The 14570-nt window shown below is 47.9% G+C and overlaps 1 protein-coding gene across 2 annotated transcripts in view; it reads left to right on the top strand.

Annotated features, from left to right (window-relative positions):
• The first annotated feature begins 3225 nt into the window (after window positions 1-3225).
• Window positions 3226-14570, top strand: part of SCAP (SREBF chaperone) — a 73363-nt gene continuing 62018 nt past the window's right edge. For both annotated transcript variants that reach the window (XM_055279347.2, XM_055279356.2), the window contains exon 1: window positions 3226-3434. The gene's annotated coding sequence lies outside the window, so the exon portion shown is untranslated. The remainder of the gene's footprint in view (window positions 3435-14570) is intronic.

The following is a 14570-nucleotide window of genomic DNA, read 5'->3' on the forward strand; positions in this document are numbered from 1 at the left end:
GCAAAACCTCGTCTCTACTAAAAATACAAAAATAAACCTGGCGCGATGGCGCAAGCCTGTAGTCCCAGCTACTCAAGAGGTTGAGGCACGGGAATCGCTGGAACCTGAGAGGTGGAGGTTGCAGTGAGCCAAGATCGTGCCACTGTGCCACAGCCTGGGTGACAGAGACTTGGTCTCAAAAAAAAAAAAAAAAAAAAAAAGGCCAGGCAAGGTGGCTCATGCCTGTAATCCCAGCACTTTGAGAGGCCGAGGCAGGTGGATCCCATCTGAGATCAGGAGTTTGAGACAGCCTGGCCAACGTGGCGAAACTCTGTCTCTACTAAAAATGCAAACAAAATAAGCCAGGCATGGTGGCGCACACCTATAATCCCAGCTACTCAGGAGGCTAAGGTGGGAGAATCACTTGAACCTGAGACGGGGAGGTTGCCGTGAGCCAACACCTCACCACTGCACTCCAGCCTGGACAACAGAGACTGTGTCTCAAAAAAAAATGTTGTGGCAGAAGCCCTAAAATCATGTCCACTTCATTATACTCCATGGGGGGCATTCTGTAGCAGATTTACCAGGGCCCCATAAGCCCCAGCTTCCCCAGAGGCTCCACAGGGTTCTCAGTGGGTCCTCTTAGGGCAGTGGAGGATTGTTTGCTATGCTTCAAGGCACAAAGGTACTTAGCTAGGTGCTTGTCAGTTTTGGAGCCTCTTATTTTTTGTGGGGGAGTGTCCAGACTTCGCTGAGGGTCAGTCCTCTGCAAACACAGCTTTGATGGAGTGGTTGGGTGGGAAGAGGTGGTGAGTGAGGAGAGTGACTGCAGTTCCCAAGGCAGTCTGGCTAAGTCCTGCCATGGAGGTGGTTAGAAGACAGGCTCCTGACCCTCTCTGGAAAGAAGACTTTGGTACAGTGGGCCTAGGGCTCAGGCGGACTCCTTCATGCCCAAGGTTTCTGAGGGGACAAATTATGGTATTTCAAGGGATCAGACCTGGAGAGAGTGATGTCAGGATAGGTAAGGGGTGTAGGTAAGTTCCCCTGAATGCTCTTTATTGTTGCTTCTCTCTCATTTAATACAACAAACAGGATGGGCACGGTGGCTCACGCCTGTAATCCTAGCAGTTTGGGAGGCCAACATGGGAAGGCTGCTTGAGCCCAGGAGTTTGAGACCAGCCTGGGCAACACAGCAAAAGACCCCATCTTGATAAAAATAACAAAAACAAAAATGGCATGGTGGCGCTCATCTGTAGTCCCAGCTTCTTGGGAGGATCACTTGAGCCCAGGAGGTCGAGGCTGCAGTGAGCTATGACCACACCACTGCACTCCAGCCTGGTTAAAGGAGTGAGACCTCAAATGTAAAAATAAAAATAACCTAAAAAAATTCTTTTTTTTTTTTTTTTTTTGAGACGGAGTCTCGCTCTGTCACCCAGGCTGGAGTGCAGTGGCATGATCTCGGCTCACTGCAAGCTCCACCTCCCGGGTTAATGCCATTCTCCTGCTTCAGCCTCCCAAGTAGCTGGGACTACAGGCGCCTGCCACCACGCCCGGCTAATTTTTTTTTTTTTTTTTTTGTATTCTTAGCAGAGATGGGGTTTCACCGTGTTAGCCAGGATGGTTTCGATCTCATGACCTCATGATCTGCCCGCGTTGCCCTCCCAAAGTGCTGGGATTACAGGCGTGAGCCACCACGCCCAGCAAATACTTTCTTTATAGGATAAAAATTCCCATATTAAGCCAAAAGACGATGCTGAAAATGGCATAACCCTGAAAGTCACTTTCGGCCAAGGCCCATTGTCCCCATTGTTACTTTCATTGTGACAATAGTGTGGTGGGCAAGGAGGGAGGCCAGAGTCCGGTGGGAACTGGGTTTTAGAAGGAGGTATTTGAAGAATGTATAGTGAGTCAGGGGGCTGGTACGGTCAGAAGGGCCACCTCTAATTTCTGCCTTGCATTGGTGACTAGATTTGCACTTTCTGGAACTCCCAGAGAAGTTTGCTGGTGCCTTTGAGGGCAGGTACAGGGCCTGCCTTATCCAGGTAGCCCTGGGGTGGGTGTCCAGGGCAGTAGGGAGGGGCTGAGGGGAGGCTTGCCTCTGACACAAGACCTGGGTACAGCAAGGGCATGCAGTAGCATGATCGAAGTCCCCCCAGAGTGGTCCGGGCAGCGTCTCTGGTTGGGCCAGAGCTGGGCAGGTGGGGACCTGTGTTTCCCTCGCGGGGAGGCAGCCTCCCCTTCCCCTTCTGTGAGGCCCTGTAACAAGGCCTACCTCGGGTTTTCAGAAGGGCCAAATGCGAGGACATGTACAATACCAGCTCCGCACCTGACACCTAGTAAACAGTGAACGTAGCTGTTGCTATTATAACAAATACCTGTTCCCTGTGGAAAATGGTTAAATGCCAACTTATGCTTTTAAATGTCTATAGGGAAACTAGTTTTATGGACATTATTTATTCTCATCTGCATTTGCAGTGTATCTCGGCCCGGCTGCTTCTAAGTTTTTGCCATTATAAAACACGGAACATGGCGGATCACGAGGTCAGGAGATCGAGACCACGGTGAAACCCCGTCTCTACTAAAAATACAAAAAATTAGCCGGGCGTGGTGGCGGGCGCCTGTAGTCCCAGCTACTCGGAGAGGCTGAGGCAGGAGAATGGCGTGAACCCGGGAGGCGGAGCTTGCAGTGAGCCGAGATTGCGCCACTGCACTCCAGCCTGGGCGACAGAACGAGACTCCGTCTCGGGGGGGAAAACAAAACAAAACAAAACAAAACAAACCAAAACAAAACAAAACAAACAGGGAACATGAGCATCTTGTGCAGGGTGGGGTTTTTGTTTTTGTTTTTTGTCTCACTGTAGCCTCGACCTCCCGGGCTCAGGTGATCCTCCTACCTCAGTCTCCTGAGTAGCTGGGACCACAGGTGCGCGCCACCACAGCCAGCTAATTAATTTTACTTGTGGAGACGGAGGTCTCCTACGTTGCCCAAGTTGGTCTGTAACTCCTCGGCTCAAGCGATCTTCGCGCCTTGGACTCCCACAGTGTTGGGATTACAACCGCGAGCCACTGTGCCCGGCTTTCTGCAAGTTCTTGATGACCGATGAGGGCCGGTGGGCCCTAACCCCGCGGGCCCTAACCCGGCTTCACGCTCCGCCCGGCCCGGCCCGGCCGTCCATACTTCCCTCCGGTGTCCACCAGGGGGCGAATGGGAGCCGCGAATAGGGTTCGACTACGCATGCGCACGCCGCTGGGAGCACGTGCGGAGGGCGGTGGGGCGGGAGGGTAAAGGTAGGAGGTGAGAGGTGAAGGGGCGGGCGCCCGGCGGCCAGTAGGGAGAGGGCGGGCGCCACGCACCGGACTGCGGGCCGAGAGCGCGCACGCCGCGCTCCGCCCCCACTGCCGCCCCCGTCGCCGTCGCCGCTGCCGCCGCAGCTTGGGAGTTGCTGCCACCACAGGTACCGTCACGCGGGTGCCCAGGGCGCCTGCCCGCGGGCCCCAGCTCGACCCCAGCCGCGCGGAGCTGGGAGTTCCGGAATGGGGCCCGCTAGGGGCGGGGGTGCGTGGGCATGGCGCTGTCCAGCAGCCGTGCGGGCCGGCCCTGGGAGACTGCAGGCCGGCAAGGAGGCAGGGCCGCTGCGTCCCCACCCCCAACCCGGCCGCGCCCCTGCACAGGCGGGCCCCTGGAGCTCCGCGTCTCCACCAGACCTCCGCTGGCCCCTGGTGTGATGGGGGGAGATGCGCGCCGTCGCATCCCCTGGCCTAGTTGCTCCGGGCGGCTGTTGTAGAACCTGCTTTGGTGCTGTCTGGGTTTTCCGGAGTGCGGGGGAGAGCATGTTCTGCACTTCTGCCTCTTTTGGAAGATCTTATTGAGAGACAACGCTAGCTGCTTTGCTGGTTTTGCTTGGTTTCTAGTTTTCCGTATTGCTTAAACCTCAGCTTTGCTCACTAATGTTGCTTCTGTTTACTTCTGAGTGGGTTTATGACCTCAGTATTAAACCGGCTTATAATGTCACGATAGCGTTAGTTGCAGGGGGCCCTGGATCCGGACTGTTTGAATCCCAGAAAGTTGTGCAGTTGGGAATGCGGAAGGGGTGGGGGGGCAGTGAGTCGCTGTGGGAGCTCTGGCAGGAGTCAGCCCCTGGTTCAGGTCACTCACTGCTCCACCTTATATGGCAACAGTCGGAGCTAGGTGAATAAACTCTTTCTGGGGATTTTGTAATACTTATTGTGAAGCGGCCATAGAAAAGGTTTAGTGTTGTTAGCTTTGCATGTGTTTCTTTTATTTGGCCAAAAATTTGTGGAGTTTGGTTATGCGGTGTCTTTATTGGCTTGCTGTCAGGTCAGGATATTGAGCAAAAGACTGACGCTTTTATTAGGGAGTCAGGGTCGAGGGTGTCTAGTTAGTGCTGTATCCATTTTAGGTGTTCCTCAGTGATGCCTAAAGACTTGTTTTTTGTTTGTTTGGAGACAGGGTCTCACTCTGTCTCCCAGGCCTGGAGTGCAGTGGCGCGATCTTGGCTCACTGCAGCCTTGATTTCCGGGGCTCAGGTGATCCTCCCACCTCAGCCTCCCCAGTAGCTGGGACAACAGGTGTGTGCCACCACGCCCGGCTAATTTTTGTATTTTTTGTAGAGATGGGGGTCTTGCTGTGTTGCCCAGGCTGGTCTTTAACTCCTGGGCTCAAGCATTATACAAGCCTTGGCCTCCCAAAGTGTTGGTATTACAGGCGTGAGCCACCGTGCCCGGCCAAGACCTGTATCTTTTTTTTTTTTTTGAGACGGAGTCTCGCTCTGTCGCCCAGGCTGGAGTGCAGTGGCGCAGTCTCGGCTCACTGCAAGCTCCGCCTCCCGGGTTCACGCCATTCTCCCGTCTCAGCCTCTCCGAGTAGCTGGGACTACAGGCGCCCGCCACCACGCCCGGCTAATTTTTTGTAGTTTTTAGTAGAGACGGGGTTTCACCGTGGTCTCGATCTCCTGACCTCGTGATCCGCCCGCCTCGGCCTCCCAAAGTGCTGGGATTACAAGCGTGAGCCACCGCGCCCGGCCGACCTGTATCTTTTAAAATGTGTGTTTTTTTTTTTTTTTTTTTTTTTTTTTTTTTTTTTTTTTTTTTTTTTTTTTTGAGACGGAGTCTTTCTCTGTCCCCCAGGCTGGAGTGCGGTGGCGCGATCTCGGCTCACCGCAACCTCCACCTCCTGGGTTCACGCCATTCTCCTGCCTCAGCCTCCCGAGTAGCTGGGACCACAGGCGCCCGCCAGCACGCCCGGCTAATTTTTTTGTATTTTTTAGTAGAGACGGGGTTTCACCGTGTTAGCCAGGATGGTCTCGATCTCCTGACCTCGTGATCCACCCGCCTCGGCCTCCCAAAGTGCTGGGATTACAGGCTTGAGCCACCGCGCCCGGCCTAAAATGTGTGTTAATGTAGTTTACATTTTAGGTGTTTTACACATTTGTAGTATTCCCACTGAGCACATGACGTAAAAAACACTATATAAATTTATTTAACACTGTATAAATGTATTTCCATGTTTATTCTTTTGGTCATAAATTGAAATGGAAAGAATTAGGCTTTTTAAATTTATTATGAACTGATCTGATGTTTGAATGCTCTCTGTTTTCTTTCTTTCTTTCTTTCTTTCTTTTTTTTTTTTGAGACGGAGTCTCGCTCTGTCGCCCAGGCTGGAGTGCAGTGGCGCCATCTCGGCTCACTGCACCCTCCGCCTCCCGGGTTCAAGCGATTCTCCTGCTTCAGCCTCCCGAGTAGCTGGGACTACAGGCGCCCGCCACCATGCCCGGCTACTTTTTTGTATTTTTAGTAGAGACGGGGTTTCACCGTGTTAGCCAGGATGGTCTCTATCTCCTGACCTCATGATCCGCCCGCCTCGGCCTCCCAAAGTGCTGGGATTACAGGCGTGAGCCACCGCGCCTGGCTTGAATGCTCTCTCTTTTCTTTTGCTGTTGCGGCAAAAACAGCCCCTCTCTAGAGATCTCCATGGACTTTATAATGACTGGTTTGGGGCCCTTCCCCCGTTCCCTCAGTCACTGTCATTAGGTGGGTAAAAAGTTTACTCCAAGTTTATTACTAGAAAAATGGAGGCATATGCGATTCAGGAATTAAATAAACTAAAAAAGGAAAGAAAATGGAGGCATAAAGATTGTGATTTGCATGAGATTGTATATGAACAAATCAACTACCCAGTTGGGAAAGGAACCGTGCTTGTGGGCTTCACTGCATGTATGTATATTAACATTTAGTGGTAGACTTTAGGGATGTTTTCTCTCTCAGAATCTAGCCATGCATGTGAATATGCCTCAGGGATCCTGGAATGACAGGTGCGTGTGCTGTTTGCTTACTCTCACCATTGGTGGTTGCCAGTGTTTTACTGGCTCTGACAGGTACTTCATATACAGTTTGCGTCATCACCCCCGTTGAACAGATGAGAGTACTCCTCACAGAGAAGCTGGGTTCTTACAAGGTCACCCAGCTTGTCAAGGGTGGATCATCCTTCAAACCAGGCCTGCTACACCTCTGCCACCTGAGCTCCTTCCGTTAGAACCGGCTACCTTACTGAGTTGGCTAAAGAAACAAGGTTCAGGTGTCGTCTTTTGCCACTCAAAGTAATAATTCTGGGTGATACCGAGTGCTTGTGCTGTTTAGGCAGTGTCCTAGGTACTGTAATATTAGCTTATCTCACTTAGTTTTCATAATAACCAGATGAGATAACACTGTTATCACCCCCTTTACGGAGAGTTTTAGAAAAGTTATTTGACTGGCCCTGGGTCACCTAGCGAATTAGAGACAGAGTGTGTGTGCAAACTGAGGTTTGGCTGAGAAAAGAGTCCATCCTTTTATGCTGTTCTTGTACCTGCTGGCTTCCACAGTCTGTTTTTTTTTGAGATGGAGTTTCGCTCTTCTTGCCCAGGCTGGAGTGCAATGGCATGATCTCAGCTCACGGCAACCTCCGCCTCCCAGGTTCAAGCAATTCTCCTGCCTCAGCCTCCTGAGTAGCTGGGATTACAGGCACGCGCTACCATGCCTGGCTAATTTTGTATTTTTAGTAGAGGCGAGGTTTCTCCATGTTGGTCAGGCTAGTCTCAGACTCCCGATCTCAGGTGATCCACCCGCCTCGGCCTCCCAAAGTGCTGGGATTACAGGCGTGAGCCACTGCCCCCAGCCCACAGTCTTTTCTGTTGCTCATTGGCAGGTAAGGGGAGTGGAAGAAGGTGGTAGGGGTGGTGGGAGGAAGCCAGCATCACTGACTCGAGTGTGGGGATGGTGGAACTCAGCAAGAAGGTGACAGCAGTTAACCACTGCCATTTGACAGCTTCTGCTTAAGCAGTCAAGGGCACTAACCTAGAATGGTTGCAGGGATGCTAAATCATAAGCTTTGCAGTGGGGTCCAAAGTTGGTGTGTAAGCATAAAGATGCACGTGGATCTCAGGAAAAATAAAAACTGATTTTCCTGTTTATTTCAGCCTCATTTATATATTTATTTATTTATTGAGATGGAGTCTCACTCAATCTGTTGCCCAGTCTGGAGTGCATTGATGCTATCTTGGTTTACTGCAATCTTGGTCTCCTGCCTCAGCCTCCCGAGTAGCTGGGATTACAGGTGTGTGCCACCATGCCTGACTAATTTTTGTATTTTTAGTAGAGATGGGGTTTCACCATATTGGTTAGGCTGGTCTCAAACTCCTGGCCTCAAGTGATCCACCCACTTTAACCTCTCAAAGTGCTGGGATTACAGGCATGAGCCACCATAATAATTTTTATTATGTACTTTATAATGTACACTGTATTATCACTGTAGTACATATATATAATTTATATGTAAGTGTACATGTATTGGGAGCATATACTTGAATTTTTGTTGTTGGGCATTCACGATCAAAACGTTTGGGAACCAGTGGTTTATCTGATATTTAGCATTTTCAGAAAGCATAAAATATACAAGGTGTTGGCCAGGCGCAGTGTCTCATGCCTGTAATCTCAGTACTTTGGGAGGCCAAGGTGGGTAGATCACCTGAGGTCAGGAGTTTGAGACCAGCCTGACCAACATGTGTGAAACCCCGTCTCCACTATAAATAGAAAAGTTAGTCAGGTGTGGTGGCATGCACCTGCAGTCCCAGCTACTTGGGAGGCTGAGGCAGGAGAATCGCTTGAACCCGGGAGGCGGAGGTTGCAGTGAGCCGAGATCCCACCACTGCACTCCAGTCTGGGCAACAACAAGAGCAAGACTCCATCTTAAAAAAAAAAAAAAGAAAAAGAAAAAAATTGCAGTCACTGATGTGGAAGAGGTCTTTGTGTCTCAAACATAGCACCTGTCTTAAATTTGAAGCTGTGGTGACCAGTAATGGTCCCTTAGACAAATCTAGATGTTAAAATTTTGTTGACCCTCTCCTGTCTTAAACATCTTAATTTTGGTTGGAGGCCAGAGGGACTCAAATAATCAGTTCACACAAATAAGACAATTATAGTGGTTGTATTTATACCATTCCCCAACTTCAGAGTATTTTCAAATCATCTAAATATTGAAATTTCAAATACGTTGATTTTTTTATAATTTTACAAGTGAGAATTGGTTTTCTTCATTTCATTCCACTGCATTCCTAATTGTTAAAATATCTTGCCGGGCGCAGTGGCTCACGCCTGTAATCCCAGCACTTTGGGAGGCTGAGATGCGCGGATCACCTGAGGTGGGGAGTTCGAGACCAGCCTGACCAACATGGAGAAACCACGTTTCTACTAAAAATACAAAATTAGCCGGGCGTGGTGGTGCATGCCTGTAGTCCCAGCTACTCGGGAGGCTGAGGCAGGAGAATCACTTGAACCTGGGAGGCAGAGGTTGCAGTGAGCCAAGATTGCGCCATTGCACTCCAGCCTGGGCAACAAGAGCGAAACTCCATCTCAAAAAAAATAAAAAATAAAAAAAATTAATAAAATAAAACAGTTAATACAATATCTTATTTCCCAGCTTATTTTACAGTTGAATAGATTAGTTTTTGTTTAGTTTTTTATTTATTTTTTTGTTTGTTTGTTTTGAGGCAGGGTCTTGCTCTGTCACCCAAGGCTGTAGTGCAGTGGCATGATCATAGCTCACTGTGTCTTCAGTCTCCTGGGCTCAAGAGATCCCCCCACCAAGCTTCCCAAGTAGCTGGGACTACAGGCGCATGTCACCACTCCTGGCTAATTTAATTTTTTTTTTTTTTTTTTGAGACAGAGTCTTGCTCTGTTGCCCAGGCTGGAGTGCAGTGGTGCGATCTCGGTTCACTGCAGGCTCTGCCTCCCGGGTTCACGCCATTCTCCTGCCTCAGCCTCCTAAGTAGCTGGGACTACAGGCGCCCACCACCATGCCCGGCTAATTGTTTGTATTTTTTAGCACAGATGGGGTTTCACTGTGTTAGCCAGGATAGTCTCGATCTCCTGACCTCGTGATCTGCCCGCCTCGGCCTCCCAAAGTGCTGGGATTATAGGCGTGAGCCACTGCCCCTGGCCTTAAAAATTTTTTGTAGAGACAGGGCCTCAACTATGTTGCCCAGGCTGGTAGAGTTTGTGTTTTTTTTTTTTTTCCAGGACAGGAGTTTTGCTCTTGTTGCCCAGGCTGGAGGGCAATGGCGCGATGGCTCACTGCAACCTCCGCTTCCTGGGTTCAAGCGATTCTCCTTCCTCAATCTCCTTAGTAGCTGTGATTACAGGTGCCCGCCACCATGCCCAGCTAAATTTTTTTGTATTTTTAGTAGAGAGTGTTTCTGCATGTTGGCCTTGCTGGTCTTGAACTCCTGACCTTAGGTGATCCGCCCACCTTGGCCTCCCAAAGTGCTGGGATTACAGGCATGAACCACTGCGCCTGGCCGAGTTTGTTTTTAATTCAAGTCATCCTTGTTGCAAAATTAATAGGTAAGTGCAAAAAACCCCCAAAGTTAAATTGTAACCCCATCAGTAACCACTATCAGGCTTCTTAGGCTTTTTCTGGTGCTTTCTTGCTCACTCGTTCTCTGTCTTATAATGGGATCAGAATGTTTTGTATTCATTTTCTACATTATATTGTGAGACTCTTTTTGTGGGAAAAACTGCTTGACATTTTTGGTTTTTTGAACATAAAATCTCATTTATTTTTATGTTTTCCAACAATTTTCTCCATTGAGCAGCCTTGTTCAGCCCAGTTTGCTGCATTTGGCTGTGGGCTTGCATTGCACCTTTTGGAAGGCTGCGCTGTCACTCACCAGGTCTCCAGTCATAGGCAGTAGTTTCCCACTCTCATGATCTGCCCCAAGCTGGCCTACCTAGTTAACCCTTCCTCCCTCTGAAAGGTCATGTTCATACTGCCTCATCTCCATGTTATGATTAGGTCCCTTCTTTCAGGCCTGAGCCCTGGTAGAGTTTGACAGTGATGTGCATTTGTCACCTCCAGAGACAGTGACTATTAGAGACATATTTAGCAGGCAGTTGAGAATGTTGCATTTCATGTTCTTGCCAGGAAGGATAATCTTGAATTCAACTCCCAAAAGCCACAGCTGAGCTCAGCTGTGGAAAGAATATCCATTGAATTGTGCTTGAAGGTGCTTTAGTGTACCTATTTCACATCTGCAGTGTTTTGTCTTTTGGTGAAGCTAGATCATGAGAAAGCACAATTCTGGCCCTTCTTCCAGTTGTTTTCACTCAACTCATTTTGCATGGCCCCGTCAGTTTATATTGTAGTCTGTATCAGAAGTTCCCAAGGAAACCTCTGAGGTTGCTGAGAAATTTCCTTCAGGTTGAGTGACTGGGATCACTATACCTCTAAGTATACTGGAACTATGTTGATGTTTTCCTCTCTCTGCCTTGGCCACTAGGAAGCTCAGAGTCAGGTTTGTATCCAGGGTCTTCCAGCTTGCACTTAGTGTATTAATCTTCTAGGCTGTTTTTAATGGTTTCTGCTCTTTGTCTCAGGTTTTACTATAAAATACATAACACATTTCCTTCCTGTTCTAAATATTACTGTGATCATATTCTTATAGCCAAATCTTTGTTCTCATTCTTATTTTCTTTTATTTTTTATGCTATTGAATCCCTCTGAGCCTTGCCTTTCCCTGCCTCCTCCTCTGTACTCATTTTTGCCAAAATTTATAAGGGGATAAATTCTTGAGAAGCTTTGCACATTTTGAAGACTTGTTTGTTTTTTAATATTTATTATAGTAAAACTCAAATATACATCCAAAAAGAGAGCAATAAGCCGATGTGTGCCTATCACTCAGTTACGTCTGTCACTTACTCATTAACTTGGGGACACTCTTCTTTCATCTATCTCCTTTAATCCTCATTATACTTTTTTTGGCGGGGGGAGAAGTTTATTAATTGATAGGTGTTACTTTGGGCTTTGGGGTAAATGAGGAGGGAGCTAACTAGTATGCTGGGGAACTGGTAAGGTTTTTTTTTTTTTGTTTTTTGTTTTTTTTGAGACAGAGTCTTGCTCTTGTCGCCCACGCTGGAGTGCAGTGGTGCGATCTCGGCTCACTGTAACCTTCGCCCCCCGGGTTCAAGCGATTCTCCTGCCTCAGCCTCCGAAGTAGCTGGGATTACAGGCACCTGCCACCATGCCTGGCTAATTTTTGTACTTTTAGTAGACGGGATTTCATCATGTTGGCCAAGCTGGTCTTGAACTCCTGACCTCTGGTGATCTGCCTGCCTCGGCCTCCCATAGTGTTGGGATTACAGGCGTGAGCCACTGCGCCCCGCCAAGGTTCTTTTCTTTGGGATCCTTTCCTGTCCTTAGAGAAGACCCTTTAGCTTTCTGCCTGAGGAGCTGATGCCTAGTTGTCAGGCTTTCTTCTTGCCAAGATAAGGGTGTTAACTCCTGTGTACAGACGTTCACTTAATCCTTTTTACCAGTCCCGCATCTCACTACAGCCCTATGCTATACCTGGGTTTCTCCATCCCAAGCCCCTTTAGGGTCTCTAGTGCCAATCTTCTTCCTCATTGGCTATGTCTCCTAGGTTCTTTTTTATTTTTCCCAACGGTGATGCACTTACTGAGCAGATGCAGTAATCTTCTTACCTGATCCTACATATAACCATTGGCCTAAATGTATGATGGTTTGCTAACATCAGCAATAAGACTGGTAGTGGGGTAAAAAACAAGTTCTCTTAAGGCTAGGTCTTGATCCCCTGTTCTAAGCTGACCAGCTTAATCTGAAAATAATTTGCAGCATGTAAATGTTTTAGGATTACAGCCATCTGTATACACACTTAAAAGTAGTTTTGCTACCATTACCTTAGTCTAAGAGTCACCTAAGAATGCCAAATGTTATTTTGTTCGAATGCCATGGTTATTTTAATTTAAAAGCATTTCTTTCAAAGCCGCTTCTCTCTTCACAACAGTAGAGCTCTGGCAGTGAACTAAGAGGTCAAGGATTCAGTGAAACTGTGGCTAATTTCTAGTTCCAATCTGGGAGCTCTCTTTGCACTATGATCAAAATGGAGTCTTGCCAGCTGCCCAGGGTAATAGCCTTGCAGGTCTCTTCCTTGTTGAGCAATGAATATAAGTTCCACATGGCTGGGGAGGCCTCACAATCATGGCAGAAGGTGAAAGAGGAGCAAAGGCATGTCTTACATGGTGGCAGGCAAGCCTCTTCTCATTATACTTTTAAAATTATTTGTTGGCCGGGTGCAGTGGCTCATGCTTGTAATCCCAGCACTTTGGGAGGCCGAGGTGGGTGACTCTCTTGAGGTCAGAAGTTCAAGACCAGCCTGGCCAACATGGTGAAACCTTGCCTGTACTAAAAATACAAAAATTAGCAGGGGCATGGTGGTGCGCACCTGTAATTCCAGGTACTCAGGAAGCTGAGGATGAATTGTTTGGACCCAGAGGTGGAGGTTGCAGTGAGCCAGGATCGTGTCACAGCACTCCAGCCTGGGTGACTGAACAAGACTCTGTCTCAAAACAAACAAAAATTATTTGGTGATTTTTTTGGCTGGAGTGCAATGGCGTGGTCTCTGCTCACTGCAACCTTTGCCTCCCGGGTTCAAGCAATTCTTTTGTCTCAGCTTACCAAGTAGCTGGGACTATAGGCATGTGCCACCACATCTGGCTAATTTTTGTATTTTTTGTAGAGATGGGGTTTCACCATGTTGGCCAGGCTGGTCTTGAACTCCTGACCTCAAGTGATCTACCCGCCTTGGCCTCCCAAAGTGCTGGGATTGCAGGCATGAGCCAGCGTGCCTGGCCCATTTTAACCATTTTTAAGTGTACTATTTAGTGACATTAAATGTATTCACATTGTTATGCAACCATCATCACTATCCATTTCCAGAATGTTTTCATTATTCTACATAGAAACTATCTATCCAGGAGCCATATGTAGAAAGCTGAAACTGGATCCCTTCCTTACACCTTATACAAAAATCAATTCAAGATGGATTAAAGACTTAAATGTTAGACCTAAAACCATAAAAACCCTAGAGGAAAACCTAGGCAATACCATTCAGGCCATAGGCATGGGCAAGGACTTCATGACTAAAACACCAAAAGCAATGGCAACAAAAGCCAAAATTGACAAATGGGATCTAATTAAACTAAAGAGCTTCTACACAGCAAAAGAAACTACCATCAGAGTGAACAGGCAGCCTACAGAATGGGAGAAAATTTTTACGATCTACCCATCTGACAAAGGGCTAATACCCAGAATCTACAAAGAACTTAAACAAATTTACAAGAAAAAATCAAACAACTCCATCAAAAAGTGGGTGAAGGATATGAATAGACACTTCTCAAAAGAAGACATTTATGCAGCCAACAGACACATGAAAAAATGCTCATCATCACTGGCCATCAGAGAAATGCAAATCAAAACCACAACGAGATACCCTCACAGCAGTTAGAATGGCGATCATTAAAAGGTCAGGCCGGGCGCGGTGGCTCATGCTTGTAATCCCAGCACTTTGGGAGGCCGAGGCGGGCGGATCATGAGGTCAGGAGATCGAGACCACGGTGAAACCCCATCTCTACTAAAAATACAAAAAAATTAGCCGGGCGTGGTGGCGGGCGCCTGTAGTCCCAGCTACTCAGAGAGGCTGAGGCAGGAGAATGGCGTGAACCCGGGAGGCGGAGCTTGCAGTGAGCCGAGATTGCGCCACTGCACTCCAGCCTGGGCGACAGAGCAAGACTCCGTCTCAAAAAAAAAAAAAAAAAAAAAAAAAAGGTCAGAGAACAACAGGTGCTGGAGAGGATGTGGAGAAGTAGGAACACTTTTACACTGTTGGTGGGACTGTAAACTAGTTCAACCATTGTGGAAGACAGTGTGGCAATTCCTCAGGGATCTAGAACTAGAAATACCATTTGACCCAGCCATCCCATTACTGGGCATATATTCATATATAAATCATGCTACTACAAAGACACATGCACACATATGTTTATTGCGGCACTATTCACAATAGCAAAGACTTGGAACCAACCCAAATGTCCAACAATGATAGACTGGATTAAGAAAATGTGGCACATATACACCATGGAATACTATGCAGCCATAAAAAAGGATGAGTTCCTGTCCTTTATAGGGACATGGATGAAGCTGGAAACCGTCATTCTGAGCAAACTCGCAAGTACAGAAAACC

Source organism: Symphalangus syndactylus, chromosome 1 (genome assembly GCF_028878055.3).
Source record: "Symphalangus syndactylus isolate Jambi chromosome 1, NHGRI_mSymSyn1-v2.1_pri, whole genome shotgun sequence".
NCBI lineage: Eukaryota > Metazoa > Chordata > Mammalia > Primates > Hylobatidae > Symphalangus > Symphalangus syndactylus.